The sequence below is a fragment of the Danio rerio genome, chromosome 1 (assembly GCF_052040795.2).
Source record: "Danio rerio strain M-AB ecotype USA chromosome 1, GRCz13ab, whole genome shotgun sequence".
NCBI classification, from domain to species: Eukaryota; Metazoa; Chordata; class Actinopteri; order Cypriniformes; family Danionidae; genus Danio; species Danio rerio.
This window is the reverse complement of record NC_141021.1, coordinates 54,253,322-54,267,986: the sequence shown is the minus strand read 5'-3', so window position 1 is coordinate 54,267,986 and position 14,665 is coordinate 54,253,322. Positions and strand designations below refer to the sequence as shown.

The window sequence follows — 14,665 nt, the reverse complement described above, 5'->3', positions numbered from 1 at the left end:
TCGTATTTAATTATATAAATGAGTTAAAAATAAAGTTAAAAACACTCGGCAGTGGACAAAAGATCTCGCTCATCTCTCTTCTCCACAGCAGGAATGACCACGGCTGATTATAATTAGCCAATTACGCAGGTGCTCGTTACAGCTTGTTAAGGTGAGCCCCTCTGATGCAGATTAAGGAGACAGATGTTTGGCTGCTTTAATTAAGAGAGAGAGAGAGAGAGAGAGAGAGAGAGAGAGAGAGAGAGAGAGAGAGAGAGTTTCATCTAAAAGTGAGCATTTCAGTGTCCCACACAACACTTGAGCTGAGGACTCTGAATCTGCTTTGTGGGCGCATTCAGTGCCTCTTACATGAAGACATACGTCACTGACAACTCATTTATTCCTGCTGTCATACACTGATATCGTAAGCAAATGTTTATAGCTGTCAACATGATGACATCAAGGAAGCATTTGGTTTCCTAATCCACATTTCTTATTTTGATATAAACAAAACATAAAAATAAAAAACATCAAATTGCAACAACCTGCATGTATATAATATATGTATATGAGATATGTATAGATTAGTGACTATGCAAGCACCGACCACTTTATTAGGTACATCTTACTAGTACCAGGTTGGACCCCCTTTTGCCTTCATAGCTGCCTTAATCCTTCATGGCACAGATTCAGCAAGGTACTGGAAATTTTCCTTAGAGACTTTGGTCCACATGGACATAATAGCATCACGCAGTTGCTGCAGATTTGTCGGCTGCAAATCCATGAAGCGAATCTCTCGTTCCACCACATATTAAAGAGGCTCTATTGTATTGCAAGCTGGCGACTGTGGAGGCCATTTGAGTACAGTGAACTCATTGTCATGTTCAAGAAAACCATCTGAGATGATTCATGCTTTATGACATGGCTTGTTATCCTGCTGAAAGTAGCCATCAGAGGATGAGTACACTGTGGTCATGAAGGGTTGGACATGGTCAGCAACAATACTCAGGTAGGCTGTGGCGTTGACATGATGATCAATTGGCACTATTAGACCCAAAGTTTGCCAAGAAAATATCCCCCACACCATTACACCACCACCACCAGCCTGAACTGTTGATACAAGGCAGGATGGATCCATGCTTTCATGTTGTTGATGCCAAATTCTGACCCGACCATCTGAATGTCGCAGCAGAAATTGAGCCTTATCAGATCAGGCAACGTTTTTGCAATCTTCTATTGTCAAATTTTGAGACTGCACGAATTGTAACCTCAGTTTCCTGTTCTTAGCTGACAAGAGTGGCAGCCAGTGTGGTCTTCTGCTGCTGTAGCCCATCTGCCTCAAGGTTGGTAGTGTTGTGCATTCAGAGATGCTCTTCTGCAGACCTTGGTTGTAGCAAGTGGTTACTTGAGTTACTGTTGCCTTTCTGTCAGCTCAAACCAGTCAGGCCATTCTCCTCTGACCTCTGGCATGACGAAGGCATTTGCGCCCACAGAACTGCCGCTCACTGGAAATTTTCTCTTTCTTGAACTATTAAGCGTGCTCCGGCTCGGATGCAATGTGAGTGCAGGCCGTGGAGATAGAGGGGAGGGGGGACAAGCATGCTTCAGCATGGCTCAAGGCAACTGTACATAGTGTGAGTACGCCCTTATTGCCATACTACTGAAGGCAGCAGCAGATAGTTCACCTCAGATCTTGAAAATAAAATAAATAAATCGTTTGAAATCAGTGATTCAGCATCTACATTTAATAATGTTAAAGAGGTTTAATATATAATATTAGATTATAAACCTTACAGTTTTGTTGAAGTGCAGTGAGTGCACTATTCTGTGCTTCTGAATGGCTGTATTTACATTTCTGTCGTGTTTCATCTAGTGCAAAAAACCCAATTGCTTATCACTGTGTATCTTGTATTGTTTGAATCTGCGTCTTATTTCGGTGGCTGTTACTGTCCACCGGAGGTCGCATTTCGGTCGCGAACACATACTTTGAGAGCCTTCATAACATAATGAATTAAAAACGCTGTTTTCCATGAAGGCAACCCGGGTGCTGAAATATAATTTGCTAAACTGGCATAGGGTGGGTTTGAAAGACTAGGAAATTTTCAAAAGCAGAATATCTGACTTCAGCATTGTATTTCAGATAAACAAGAATGTTCACTCAGCATGTTTCTTAAAAATCTGCAAACATATTATGGTATTTTATGATTTAGAGGAGTCAAACACTTACATACAGAACCTTTAAAAAAGTGAGGGATTGCTCCATATTTAAAATTTATCTACAGAGAGGTAAAGTTTTGATCTTTAATCAGTCTCATGCAGTCACGTGACGAAATTTCGCAGGTCAGAGTTCACCAAACTTGAACTTTCCAAAGCAGCGACATGTGAAACTTGTCACACGAGGTTGCATTTCCATTCGGCTGCATTCACGTGCATATGAATGGAAGTTTATGGGGCGAGAAGTGCAGTGTGAGTTCTTGGACACAGATGCATGCATTGACAAAACATAAAGTGTGTGGGGGAGGATTTTGTTTTATTTAAAAAAAGGGAGGGGGGAATGATCACCCTGCCCCCAGTGGAAGTTACACCCCTGAGTACAACTAAACTACTAAATTTGTCAATTTTTAAAACTAAAATTTTGTGCTCTTGGTCTTTTGTTTATATTAGTAGAAGAACAGCTGAATGGTCGTGGGGAGTGGAGATCATGAGTCTGATTCCAGCGACGTTCCAGGGACAGACGAGTCTTCGCTGAGGCCATCTTCCTACCTAAACCACGGCGAATGAAGCTCTGCACAAGACTTTTGGCCAGCGGAGAAATTAAATTGGTCGTGCCCAACTGAGTCTGGTTCCCTCAAGGTTTTTTTTTCTTCACTCCCATCAGGTGAAGTTTTTTTTCCCTCTCCGTTGTCGCCACTGCCTCGCATGGTTCAGGATTGGTAGAGCTACGCATCGATGAATTTGCTCTTCAGTGTTTGAACTCTCAGTAATGATTAAATCACACTGAACTGAGCTAAACTGAACTGAACTGAACTTAAACACTAAAACCTGAACCACACTGTTCCAGTTACTATGACCATTTATGTGAAGCTGCTTTGACACAATCTACATTGTAAAAGCGCTATACAAATAAAGCTGAATTAAATTGAATTGAATTGAATTGAATTGAATAGAAATATGTGCCGAGGGCTAGTTTTGAGAACCAACAAATATGTACCCTGGATTATTTTCTGGCAGTTTTACTTTTCCAATATCCACAAATCCATCCAAAATATACACCAGGGCACATTTTCGCAATGAACCTGTGTTGACTAAATGACTCTGGCATTAATTTTTTTATGATTTTTGCTGCCAATTTTATCCACACTCCAATTTAAGAGACTAAAGTAGGGCTGCACGATTAATTGCAAAAAAAGATCACAATATCGATTCGCCCTATACATGATCTTAATTCTGCTTTTCTACGATTCAGCCAATTATATTTGCAAGGTCAAGAGAGAAGCGTAAAGGCTGCCTCTTCACTTTGTTTTATTCACTTTGCTCAGCAACATAGACACCTCCAAATGGTGTTAAAAGTGTCATATTCTGTATTTAAAAGGTACAATTTAACAAAAAATGTAATTTCTGCCTCTATTCTCAACCGCAAAATAACGCATGAGCTGACATATAGTTTGTTTACCTCAGTGTGGATGCAGTGGGGTAGCGCAAAATGCGAAGGCCCCCCTGCAGGGATCGCTGATGGGGCCCCCTGATGAAGTGGGGGGGGGGGGGGGGATACGTCATACGTCAATTTGCATATCACTAACGTCATCATGTTCTACCATTTCTGTTTGTTTAACAGCCTATGGTTACTAAAGGGGTATTTATAATTGCACTACACTTTATATATGCATGTTTATTTAACTAAATTTATTGCTGTTTGAATACAGTATGTCATTATAGATGTGAAGTGTATGTGCAGTAATCTCTCATATGTAATAAACTCAGACAAGTTCAGAAACTGTCACTAAAATATCTGTGATCGTGAACAAGAAAAGAATAAACGGTCCAATTAAATTGTTAAAATAAAGTAGAAGTAGATCGGTTTGACTGTACAAGGGAAATACCTTCACACTGCCTGTGCTAAATCATTTGTCGTCGGTACGCAGAGGGGTGATCTGCTCTCGGGCTGCAGGTGGGAGAGGCTGCTGTAGAGGACTGACTGGGCCGCCTGTCAGTGCTGTGAGGCGGGTATGAAGGTAATTCAGTTGCGAAACTCGAGAGCTTGCAAATGTAAATGTGAGCACTTGTGATAATAATATTTGTATGTGTAGGTTGAAATGTACACTTACAGCTCTGATGTGAACAGCTGAAATCCTCGATTTACACACACACAACAATCCACACACTTGTGTTTTAAATTGGAAGTTGCAGATTAATAGTTGTGCATTTGTAAAATGTCATTCACAAATACAAAGTGACAGACACACGTGTGCAAGGCAAATTTGATTGCATCTTTGCTCTACAACCACAGGTCGGCACTCACAACCTCTCAGATTCGTCAGTACAACTACAAATCTCCCGCGCTCTGACTTTTGCAACACATCTCCCGCGATCTCTGTAGCAGAACTCATCTGTGCACTCGCAGATGCAGAGGCGTGAGCAGCGCGGGGCGGGGGAGGGGCGGGGCAGGTGTAAAGCTGTTTGATTGGCTGATGCCTGACCAATGAACAATGCCAGCAGCCAACAGGACTGAGGTGCAAAATAATAATTTCCCACGATTATTTCATTAGTTAGGGTTTATTTAAACTCTTTTCTGAAGAGATTCTTGTTAAAAATCATAAATTCTGTGGAAATGTACATACCAGTAAAAGAGCAGCAAAGCCAGTTTATTGGCTAGAGCCAGCCAATGAGATGGGGCGTTTCTGTTTGTCAGCACACAGGGCAGCTCACGTTGTTGGAGGCCGCGAGCAATCAGAGGGTAAGTTATGATTTTTAATAATTATCTATATGTTCAATACTGTTAGCTAAGCTAAGGACTGTGCTGGGTGCTTCTCTTGTTTGTTTCTTATATAAGAAAACAGTTATGAGTTATCTAGGAGCTGCTTTTAATCATGTTATATGGTTCTAAAGATACGATTCAACCCACATGAAATAAGAAGTTGTAATAGTATTTATAGTAAATAATATTACGTTTTTGAACCATACTAACTATAATAAACTGTATTATACTGTATATATTGCAGTATCTACAACTTTGTTAATGAATGCAACAGCACACTGTAGTATTAACTAGCATGAACTTTAATTAATTGAAGTATACTTTATATGTAAAACCTAATACATTTTAAAGCAGTTTCATTTCTTTCTGATTTATACATCTACATGCATTGCATCTGATTTAGGTCCAGAACTTGCATCCTTCAACATGATATGTGTGTTCAAAGGAAGAGCAACTAGGTGAGGGAGACAGTGTCCATCGCTCAGCTGAGGGTCCACTTTGAACATCTCATCTGCAGGGTTAAGCAACATAAGCTGAACAGTCATCATCTCTCTCTATTACAGCGAGCATCAACCAGCTTTACACAATGGCTTGCTTTCTGACCATTAGTAAAGGCTTGAGCAAAGGATTAAAGAGGAGATAACATTTGATGGGTAATGATGAAGTTGGATTTACCACCTCCATCTCATTATGAACAAGGAAAAACCCTGAAATATTTCAATACAAGTAACTAGACATTTGCACTGCACTTATTTGGACTGTAAATTTTATTTGACAAATAACATTCCCTTACAGAACAGGTGTCAAACTCAGTTCCTGGAGGGCTGCAGCTTTGCAAAGTTTAGTTCTAACCCTAATTAAACACACCTGATCAAACTAATTGAGTCCTTCAGGTTTGTTTGAAACTTTCACTTAAGTGTGTTGAAGCAGGGTTGCAACTAAAAACGTGCAGGGTTACGGCCCTTCAGGAACTGAGTTTGACACCCCTGCCTTACAGTAAAGTGTAAAAATACTACATTAAACAATTATCAAAATAAAAGTTGTGTGTGGGTGAGTGTGTGTTTTGTTCAAATCTGTAGTCATCTTGGCAGGTAAAAAGAGAAAATAAATGGTCGGCTTCCTCTTGAATGATCTGAATCATTTTGAAGTGTTTGTAGATGAGCTGGATCATCATGTCATCTTTAGCATAAATAACATCCTATTCAAGCTATGCAGCTTCTCTGAGTTCCTCATCGACTTGAAACATGCTGATCTCTCCTGTCACTCCATCCTTACAGGAAACTGAGAAATAAAGGTAGTAACTTTCATAATTAAAAAAGTGATATAAAGGACACACTGTACACAAACATGTAAATAGATAGATGGATAGATAGATATGATGCAGGTTATAATAACAAAAACCGGTATGATCTGTAAGAAACTGAAACGCCTAGTGTTATTTTTAATTGCTATTAATGTGTGCGTGTGTGTAAATATACTTCAATTAATTAAAGTTCATGCTAGTTAATACTACAGTGTGCTGTTGCATTCATTAACAAAGTTGTAGATACTGCAATATATACAGTATAATACAGTTTATTATAGTTAGTATGGTTCAAAAACGTAATATTATTTACTATAAATACTATTACAACTTCTTATTTCATGTGGGTTGAATCGTATCTTTAGAACCATATAACATGATTAAAAGCAGCTCCTAGATAACTCATAACTGTTTTCTTATATAAGAAACAAACAAGAGAAGCACCCAGCACAGTCCTTAGCTTAGCTAACAGTATTGAACATATAGATAATTATTAAAAATCATAACTTACCCTCTGATTGCTCGCGGCCTCCAACAACGTGAGCTGCCCTGTGTGCTGACAAACAGAAACGCCCCATCTCATTGGCTGGCTCTAGCCAATAAACTGGCTTTGCTGCTCTTTTACTGGTATGTACATTTCCACAGAATTTATGATTTTTAACAAGAATCTCTTCAGAAAAGAGTTTAAATAAACCCTAACTAATGAAATAATCGTGGGAAATTATTATTTTGCACCTCAGTCCTGTTGGCTGCTGGCATTGTTCATTGGTCAGGCATCAGCCAATCAAACAGCTTTACACCTGCCCCGCCCCTCCCCCGCCCCGCGCTGCTCACGCCTCTGCATCTGCGAGTGCACAGATGAGTTCTGCTACAGAGATCGCGGGAGATGTGTAGCAAAAGTCAGAGCGCGGGAGATTTGTAGTTGTACTGACGAATCTGAGAGGTTGTGAGTGCCGACCTGTGGTTGTAGAGATAAGATGCAGTCAAATTTGCCGTGCACACGTGTGTCTGTCACTTTGTATTTGTGAATGACATTTTACAAATGCACAACTATTAATCTGCAACTTCCAATTTAAAACACAAGTGTGTGGATTGTTGTGTGTGTGTGCAAATCGAGGATTTCAGCTGTTCACATCAGAGCTGTAAGTGTACATTTCAACCTACACATACAAATATTATTATCACAAGTGCTCACATTTACATTTGCAAGCTCTCGAGTTTCGCAACTGAATTACCTTCATAGGCGGGGGAGGGGCCGGCGGCATCACACGCAGCTCGTTGAAAAGAGTAGTGACGGTACAGTATGGACAAATGACAGTCTAAAAAAATCTCCAATAACACACAAAAAAGTCGCTAGATTTGTCGCTAGGGGGGTCTGAAAAGTCGCTAAATCTAGTAAAAAAGTCGCTAAGTTAGCAACATTGGCGGCAAGCAATCAGAATGAAGTATTCCACCGCTTGAGAGGTGTTCAGAGAACACAGACCTGTGAACTTTGGTTCCGACCACAGTTGTTCCCAAGAGTTTGATTATTGCGGTTGCCGGATTTTCAATTATTGAAAATTGCGATGACGCGGGGCCCCCTAATCATGTCCACTTTAGTGAACAGAACCTGCAAGCGTTGTGAATAACAGGTAATAAAGTTGTAGATAATCGTCAGTTTGTTGCACAGAGCAATCATTTGAGAGCCATCCGGGATATATGATTTGCATGTATGGTTTTTTTCTCAGAGTGACGGCGGCCATGACATGAGCGTACTCGCCAGTGAAAGTTAAACTGGGGCACAAATCATTTAAATGATTATATCGCATATTAAAGTTATGATTACAACAATCATTTGATATGTTATTTCTTTCATAGGGAACACGTGTTGGGCATGTAACACGTTATATGTTGGGCATTTTTTTGTTATATGTATAGTCCATATAACAATAAAATAATAACAATAATAATAGCTCACTCATGTTAACCTTTATTTTACATCTACACAATCATGAGAACATCATAATCTTGATTTTAGCCAGAATCCTGCAGCCCAACACTAAAGCATATCAAACATGAGAGTTTGATGCATTACAGTCAACACAGACAAAATACCATGAAATTGTGTTTCGATGGAGCATGTGGTTATAAATAAAAATAACTTTCTTTTATGGTTTTGGCTTACTAGAATAACCCAGTAATAAAGAAATCACACACTCATGCCTAGAAATCACACTCTCATAAATGCACAACACTTTCTCACCTTCAGCCCAAACAACTGCCACAACAACAATTCCAGTATATACAGAAGCACACATTAGTCCACCTTTTCTTACTCTTACTGTCAAAGCAGGCCAGTTTCCTTATAAGGTGAAGGAACTATAAGGTGCACTGGGAGAGCGATACGAGAAGAGCTGTTTTAACCGTTTGAGTGCCAGACAGTTTTGAGTGTCCTTGTGGTCTGACTGACTAAAAGCTCTCGACGTTTTCGTCAGTCTGAGAACTGGCAGCTCCGTCACGAGACCACCAAACAACACACACCCCACGAGCCACACCTGCTTTCTTGCAGATCCTCTGCCAAAATCCACACACACACACTGACATGTCTAGTCATCGCTGTGGTGTAAAGAGGGACATTCAAGCATAACCAAACACTTTAGCCGGCTTATGCACAACTCTCAGGGTTATACCAGTTAGAAAACACAATTGACCACAAAGGAAACACCCTATAATATTAAACAATCTCTCTTGAATGGCTCAACATTTGGTTTGCTTCAGACAATGTTTTTCTTGTCAGACATATCTACTGGGTGGAAGAGTTTTAAAAGAGACTGCAATGACACTGCAATGACACTGAAAGTGCTTTACAGATAGGGGGAATCTCCTCATCCACCACCAGTGTGCAGCATCCACCTGGATGACAAGACGGCAGCCATTTTGCTGCCATACCGCACATCATTGTGATGAAGCCAATTATGATATGGGGAGGGTAAGGAGGCCATGATGGACAGGCCAGTGGGCAAATTTGGCCAGGATGCCAGGCTGAAACCCCTACTCTTTTTTAATGTCTCATCCGAAAGACAGCGCTCACAGAGCAGTATAGAGTCCCCATCTCTATACTGGGGCATTAGGACCCACACAGACTGCAGGTTGAGTGCCCCCTGCTGGCCTCACTAACACCACTTCCGCCAGCAACCTAGCTTTCCCATGTGGTCTCCCATCCAGGTACTGACCGGGCGCAGCCCTGCTTAGCTTTAGTGGGCGACCATGTGAGAGTTGCAGAGAGCTAGTTGCCTGCTAACACTCATTTAAGTCAAAATTGAATTAGTTTTTTCTTAAAATAAGCTAAATAATCTGCCAATGAGGCAAGTAAAATAATCCTGTTTTCAGTTTGAAAAAATATTTTTTACTTACCTCATTTACAGATTGGTATGCTTGGAAAACCTCACTTAATTTTGACTTACAATTTCTGAAAACAAAACAATATTTGTTTACTTGTCTAGAAAATGCTTCTGGCTTTAAGACTTTTTAAAGATATTTGGACTAAAAACAAGAAACATCTGAGAGCAAGGTGATGGTTTGATTATGAATATGAATGAATATTGATTGTCATAATTATTTTTAAGCTTGTTTTGTTATTATATGCAAATGATATGACTCGTTATATTATCTGATTCATTATATTATATGATTTAAAAGTCTAAAGCAGTGGCTCTCAAAGTGAGGGTCACAAGACAATGAGGGGGAGGGGGCACTATGATTAATTATTAATACAATAATTAGTAATTTCATTTAATTAAAATTACTAATACTATTAGAATTGCCATATATTATCCATAACCTTAAATAGTTTAACTTATAATACATTTAATATATACTTATTCAATATTTACAAAAAACAACAACATGCAAATAAAATGCCATCAGCCCTTCATTTTTTTTCCAGTGGATTGTGACCCCTGGGGTTATAATGCTAGATTAAAGTCAAAGCAATAGTGTTAGTTGCAGCAGATTGATTTTACGGCACAATGTTAAACATTGACACCTTTATAGCACTCACATACATTAAAAATAAAGCCAACGACTGAACATGAAGATGATCTCCAAGTGGCGATCTTTAAAATTATACCAAGAACAGTCTTGTTCTGTAAACACTGTGCCCACCATCTTCATTAGGGGAGGTTGTTATATGGGTGTCAGACTGTTGCACTCTTTTGTGTTGTCAAAATGCTCATGTCTATATAGTTTCTATTGGTGTGTGTGAACCATTGGTGTATATATAATTGGATCCTTCTGTGTAGCTTGACAATCTGTGCCAATTTTGAGAAAATACAGAAATGTGACATCCAAGAAAACATCCAAGGCGAGAATCTAGTCAAGAAGTTAAAAATATTAAGAACTTTGTGTCATCCTTAACTCGTATTCATCTACAAGTCTACACTTTTACATCTGTTTTTCTTCTGTGGTACAAATAAAAGGACAAATTGGATTGAAGGTCCCACTTTATATTAAGTGTCCTTAACTACTATGTACTTACATCAAAAAAATAAATACAATGTACTTACTGTGTTTATAATGTATTTGAGAACACGTGTGTGCTTTTGAGTTGGGATAGAGGTTTTCGTTATGGACAGGTTCGGTGGCATGGGAAGGTTTAAGGGAGGGTGTTAAGGTGTAAAGAATGGTCAACAGTGTATTTACAAATGTAATTACAAAAGTTAATAACAGATGTAATTACACACATGTATTTAATCAAGCATAAATACACAGTAAATACATGTATTTACACAATAAGTATATTGTAACAAACTATTTATTCCTGTGTAAGTACATATTAGTTAAGGCCACTTAATATAAAGTGGGACCGGATTGAAAAATCAATCCAAAGAAATAATGAACCACAATGACTTTGCTCATATAGGCAAAAAAGCAATAAATAAACTACTAATTATCTGTTTATTATAATAGTAAAGTAGAAGCTGGGTTTAGGTTTTGGGTGGGATAAGTGATGCAGAAAAAGATCATACTTAATAACTACTAATGAACAGTTAATATCCTAATAATAGGCTTGCACTAAGCCAGCAGTTAATAATATGAATTGTGACTAAACTAAAGTGTTTCCAATATTTTCTGTTGTTTTGGATGCACATATTCATGTTCTGTGTCAACGTGTGGAAAAACTAACTAACATAAAAGTGTGATTTTGAGTCAACAGACGAAAATACTGTGAATTTTTTTTAAGATTTGCTAGAGAATGCAGCTGACAATAAAAATATACAGTATATATAATTGGATCGTTTTATGTAGCTCGAGAATCTAAGCGAATTTTACGAAAATCCTCAACAGAAGCGTTTGGAAAAACATCCAAGGCGTCAATTTAGCAAAGAAGTTAAAAATATTATGAACTTTGTGTCGTCCTTTACTCATATTCATATATCATTCAACACGTTTACATCTGACTTTCGTCTGTGGTACAAATAAAGGGGCAAAGTGGATTGAAAAATCAATCCAAAACAATAATAGACCACAATGACTTCCATCATATAGGCAAAAGCATTAAATAAACTACAATATCGATTTAAACGTGGCATTATTTCCCCTGCATGACGTCTATTAAGCCTTGAAACTGCTCCACTTGGAGACGCATTAAAGCACATAAACTCATTCTGCTATTTCATAGCGTGTTATAAACTACACAGCATCTGATGTTTACTGAATTGGGGAATGTTCTTGCACACATTAGCGTGCATGTCATGAGTAAGATCTTGCATCGAGAGAGTTGAATTTAAATAAGTTGTACAAAAGTGTATCTTGATGTTCACACCCTGGTGTTGATGATTATCGAGGCTTTGACAGCTGCAGCCATCGGTCGGAAAAGAGAAGCAGCCGGACCAGTTCACACACACACACACACAGAGAGAGAGAGAGAGAAAGAGAGAGAATGATACTTTCAGTTTCTCGACAAAACCCACACACACTCACTCATATGCACGCATTAACATAACCACAGGTGACAATGCGTTTTTCTAGTTGTTCACACTCAGTAACAGACAGAGAGTACAAGTAAGTATCTGGAAATTCACAAAGTGAGTAAAACAAGCCATCATATTTTATGGTAGTCTGTGAGTATGTATATATATATATATATATATATATATATACACACACACACACACACACATATGTGCAAAAGTAAAAAATTTCATATTTAACCACAAAATAAAAGCCCCAAATGAAATAAAAAAGAAAAGTAATCCGACTTTTATTTATTAAGTTCCTTGCTAAAGTATTTAATTTAGATGAAAAGGCAATATATTTTATTTGTGAAGTATTTTTGCATCACTTTCGTATTTGTTGACTCAGATTTCATTCATCTTTTGTTTAAAACTGCATCAGATTAATGTGAAATAAATATAAAATAACTATGAAACAAATAGGAAATAAATCTAAATAAATACCAATAATAAATAAATAAAACATCCATTTTCTTTATGCAGTTTTAAAAATATATACCCGATGCATCTTCGTGCTCACTTTTCGCAAGAGTCGCCCACATGTAGGCCAGGTTATGGGAAGATGCATTGCTGGAACCCAAACTAGGCGATCAGACCACAGCAAGATGACTAGAACATCTACAAGTACACCGCTGGGTCACATTATTACCACAGAACTCTCTGAGGGAAACATATGCCAGCATGTGACGGCGGCTTTATTAGCAGATGCGCAGCACAGTAATTCTGACACTCACTGATGAGTAACACATGAGATCAGTACTGGCTAGTGACCATGGAAATGCTACTTAGATCACATGAGATCAAGCTTCTCACTGAAAGCATTGGAAGAGGGGAATGTTTTGTGAGGTCTTTCTATATGCATGTGCTGTTAATGCTCGTAACAGTGCGGTAACTAAAACTACACAGTTAAACTAACTGTGTTGAATACAGTGCTTAGCATATAATAGTACACCCCTCACAAATCTATCTTTTAAATTCATATTTTAATAGGAAGCTGTACAATATTATATTTGTGCATATACATTAGATTAATCAGTTCTGAAGCCAAATCTGGCTTATCTAACAAAATAACTTACAATAACGGTCAAAAAGATAGTACAGTTGAAGAAAAATAGTTATATAAAAAAAATAAATGCAAATTTTAAAAAAGAGGGGAAAAAAAAGCAAATTTTTTTTAAAGATTTCGTTGAAATTTTTTAGATTGTAATTTAGTTTTGCAATATTTTCCAGGAATTTAAATGTATTATCTTTCAATTTCTAAATATGTCTGGTGACTAAAAAAATATTTGAATAATATATCTGTTTAATAAATCTGTTTTGTTTAAATGCACCAAAATACATCACCTATATTAACTGAGAAATTGATAAAATATTTATTTTCAAAATGGGGTGTACTCAGTTATGTTGAGCACTGTATATGAACATTTTTATGTTCGAGTTGACATGGATTCAACATTATGAATTTCATTTTTTGGAAAATGTGGTTGAAAACAAAATATCTCATTGGTTATTTTTGTTTATCATGGTCTGAAGATGATCTGTTGCATTTTTTGTTCAAATCTGTAGGAAGAGTGCAGAAAAAAATCTGGGGATGATTGAATATATGTGAATTTCTCACATTTTTAAAATTCATTTAATTCATTGATTTATATATTTTCTTTTTGGCTTAGTCTCTTTATTAATTAAGGGTCGCCACAGCGGAATGAACCGCCAACTTATCCAGCAAATTTATCAGTTAGTTGACGCCCTTCCAGCCATTTATTTTGACCACTAGGTGGCGTCGTTATATGTGCCAATTTTTATCAATTCGATGGTATGTTCCAAAATAAACTTCATGAGATGTTTATGCCAAATAGTTGGTAAAATACAGAAAACCCAACCACAGGGTTAAATTTTTAAATGACATTTCTAACCAAACCACATTACGCAAATTTGAATTTCAACAACTCTTATTTAGAGTATAGCCACTGAAATCCATAGCAGGAAAAAAATACGATGGATAAAAAAGATAATTCATAAATGTTTATCTAAATATTTCAACAAAGGCTCATTCTGAAAACGTAACCGTATGTACATTTCTGGAGATCGCAAATTATGTAGAAAGAAGTATGCATGGCTACATTTTGTTTTTGAAACGAATGCTACTGGGCGGAATGACACTGTTCCTTTTCGCGCTTACCAGCTGACCACTTACCTCCATGATGACTGCTTTCCCGCTGTTACTAGTTTGTCCAGTTAGTTCGCCATGTACATTGGCAAACTTGATATGCAGAGAGAAGTTGACCACAACGATGGGGTTCGAGTCTGGCGAAGAACGGTTTCGGAAAGCAGTTAAGACAAAAACAAAAGCCAAAAAATTTAATAAAGAAGTAAATAACAGGGTGAAAATGTGGTAAAATCTGAAAACATGGTAAA

At 37.7% G+C, this 14,665-nt stretch overlaps 2 long non-coding RNA genes across 6 annotated transcripts in view; one reads left to right on the top strand and one right to left on the bottom strand.

Moving 5' to 3' along the window:
- si:ch211-145g9.7 overlaps positions 1-14,665 on the bottom strand; it is a 72,945-nt gene that overhangs the window by 52,589 nt on the left and 5,691 nt on the right. The window lies entirely within an intron of this gene.
- LOC141375089 (uncharacterized) lies at positions 4,594-6,063 on the top strand. The gene is made up of 2 exons (XR_015941920.1): positions 4,594-4,933; positions 5,358-6,063. It is a non-coding gene; the product is annotated as an uncharacterized LOC141375089 (long non-coding RNA).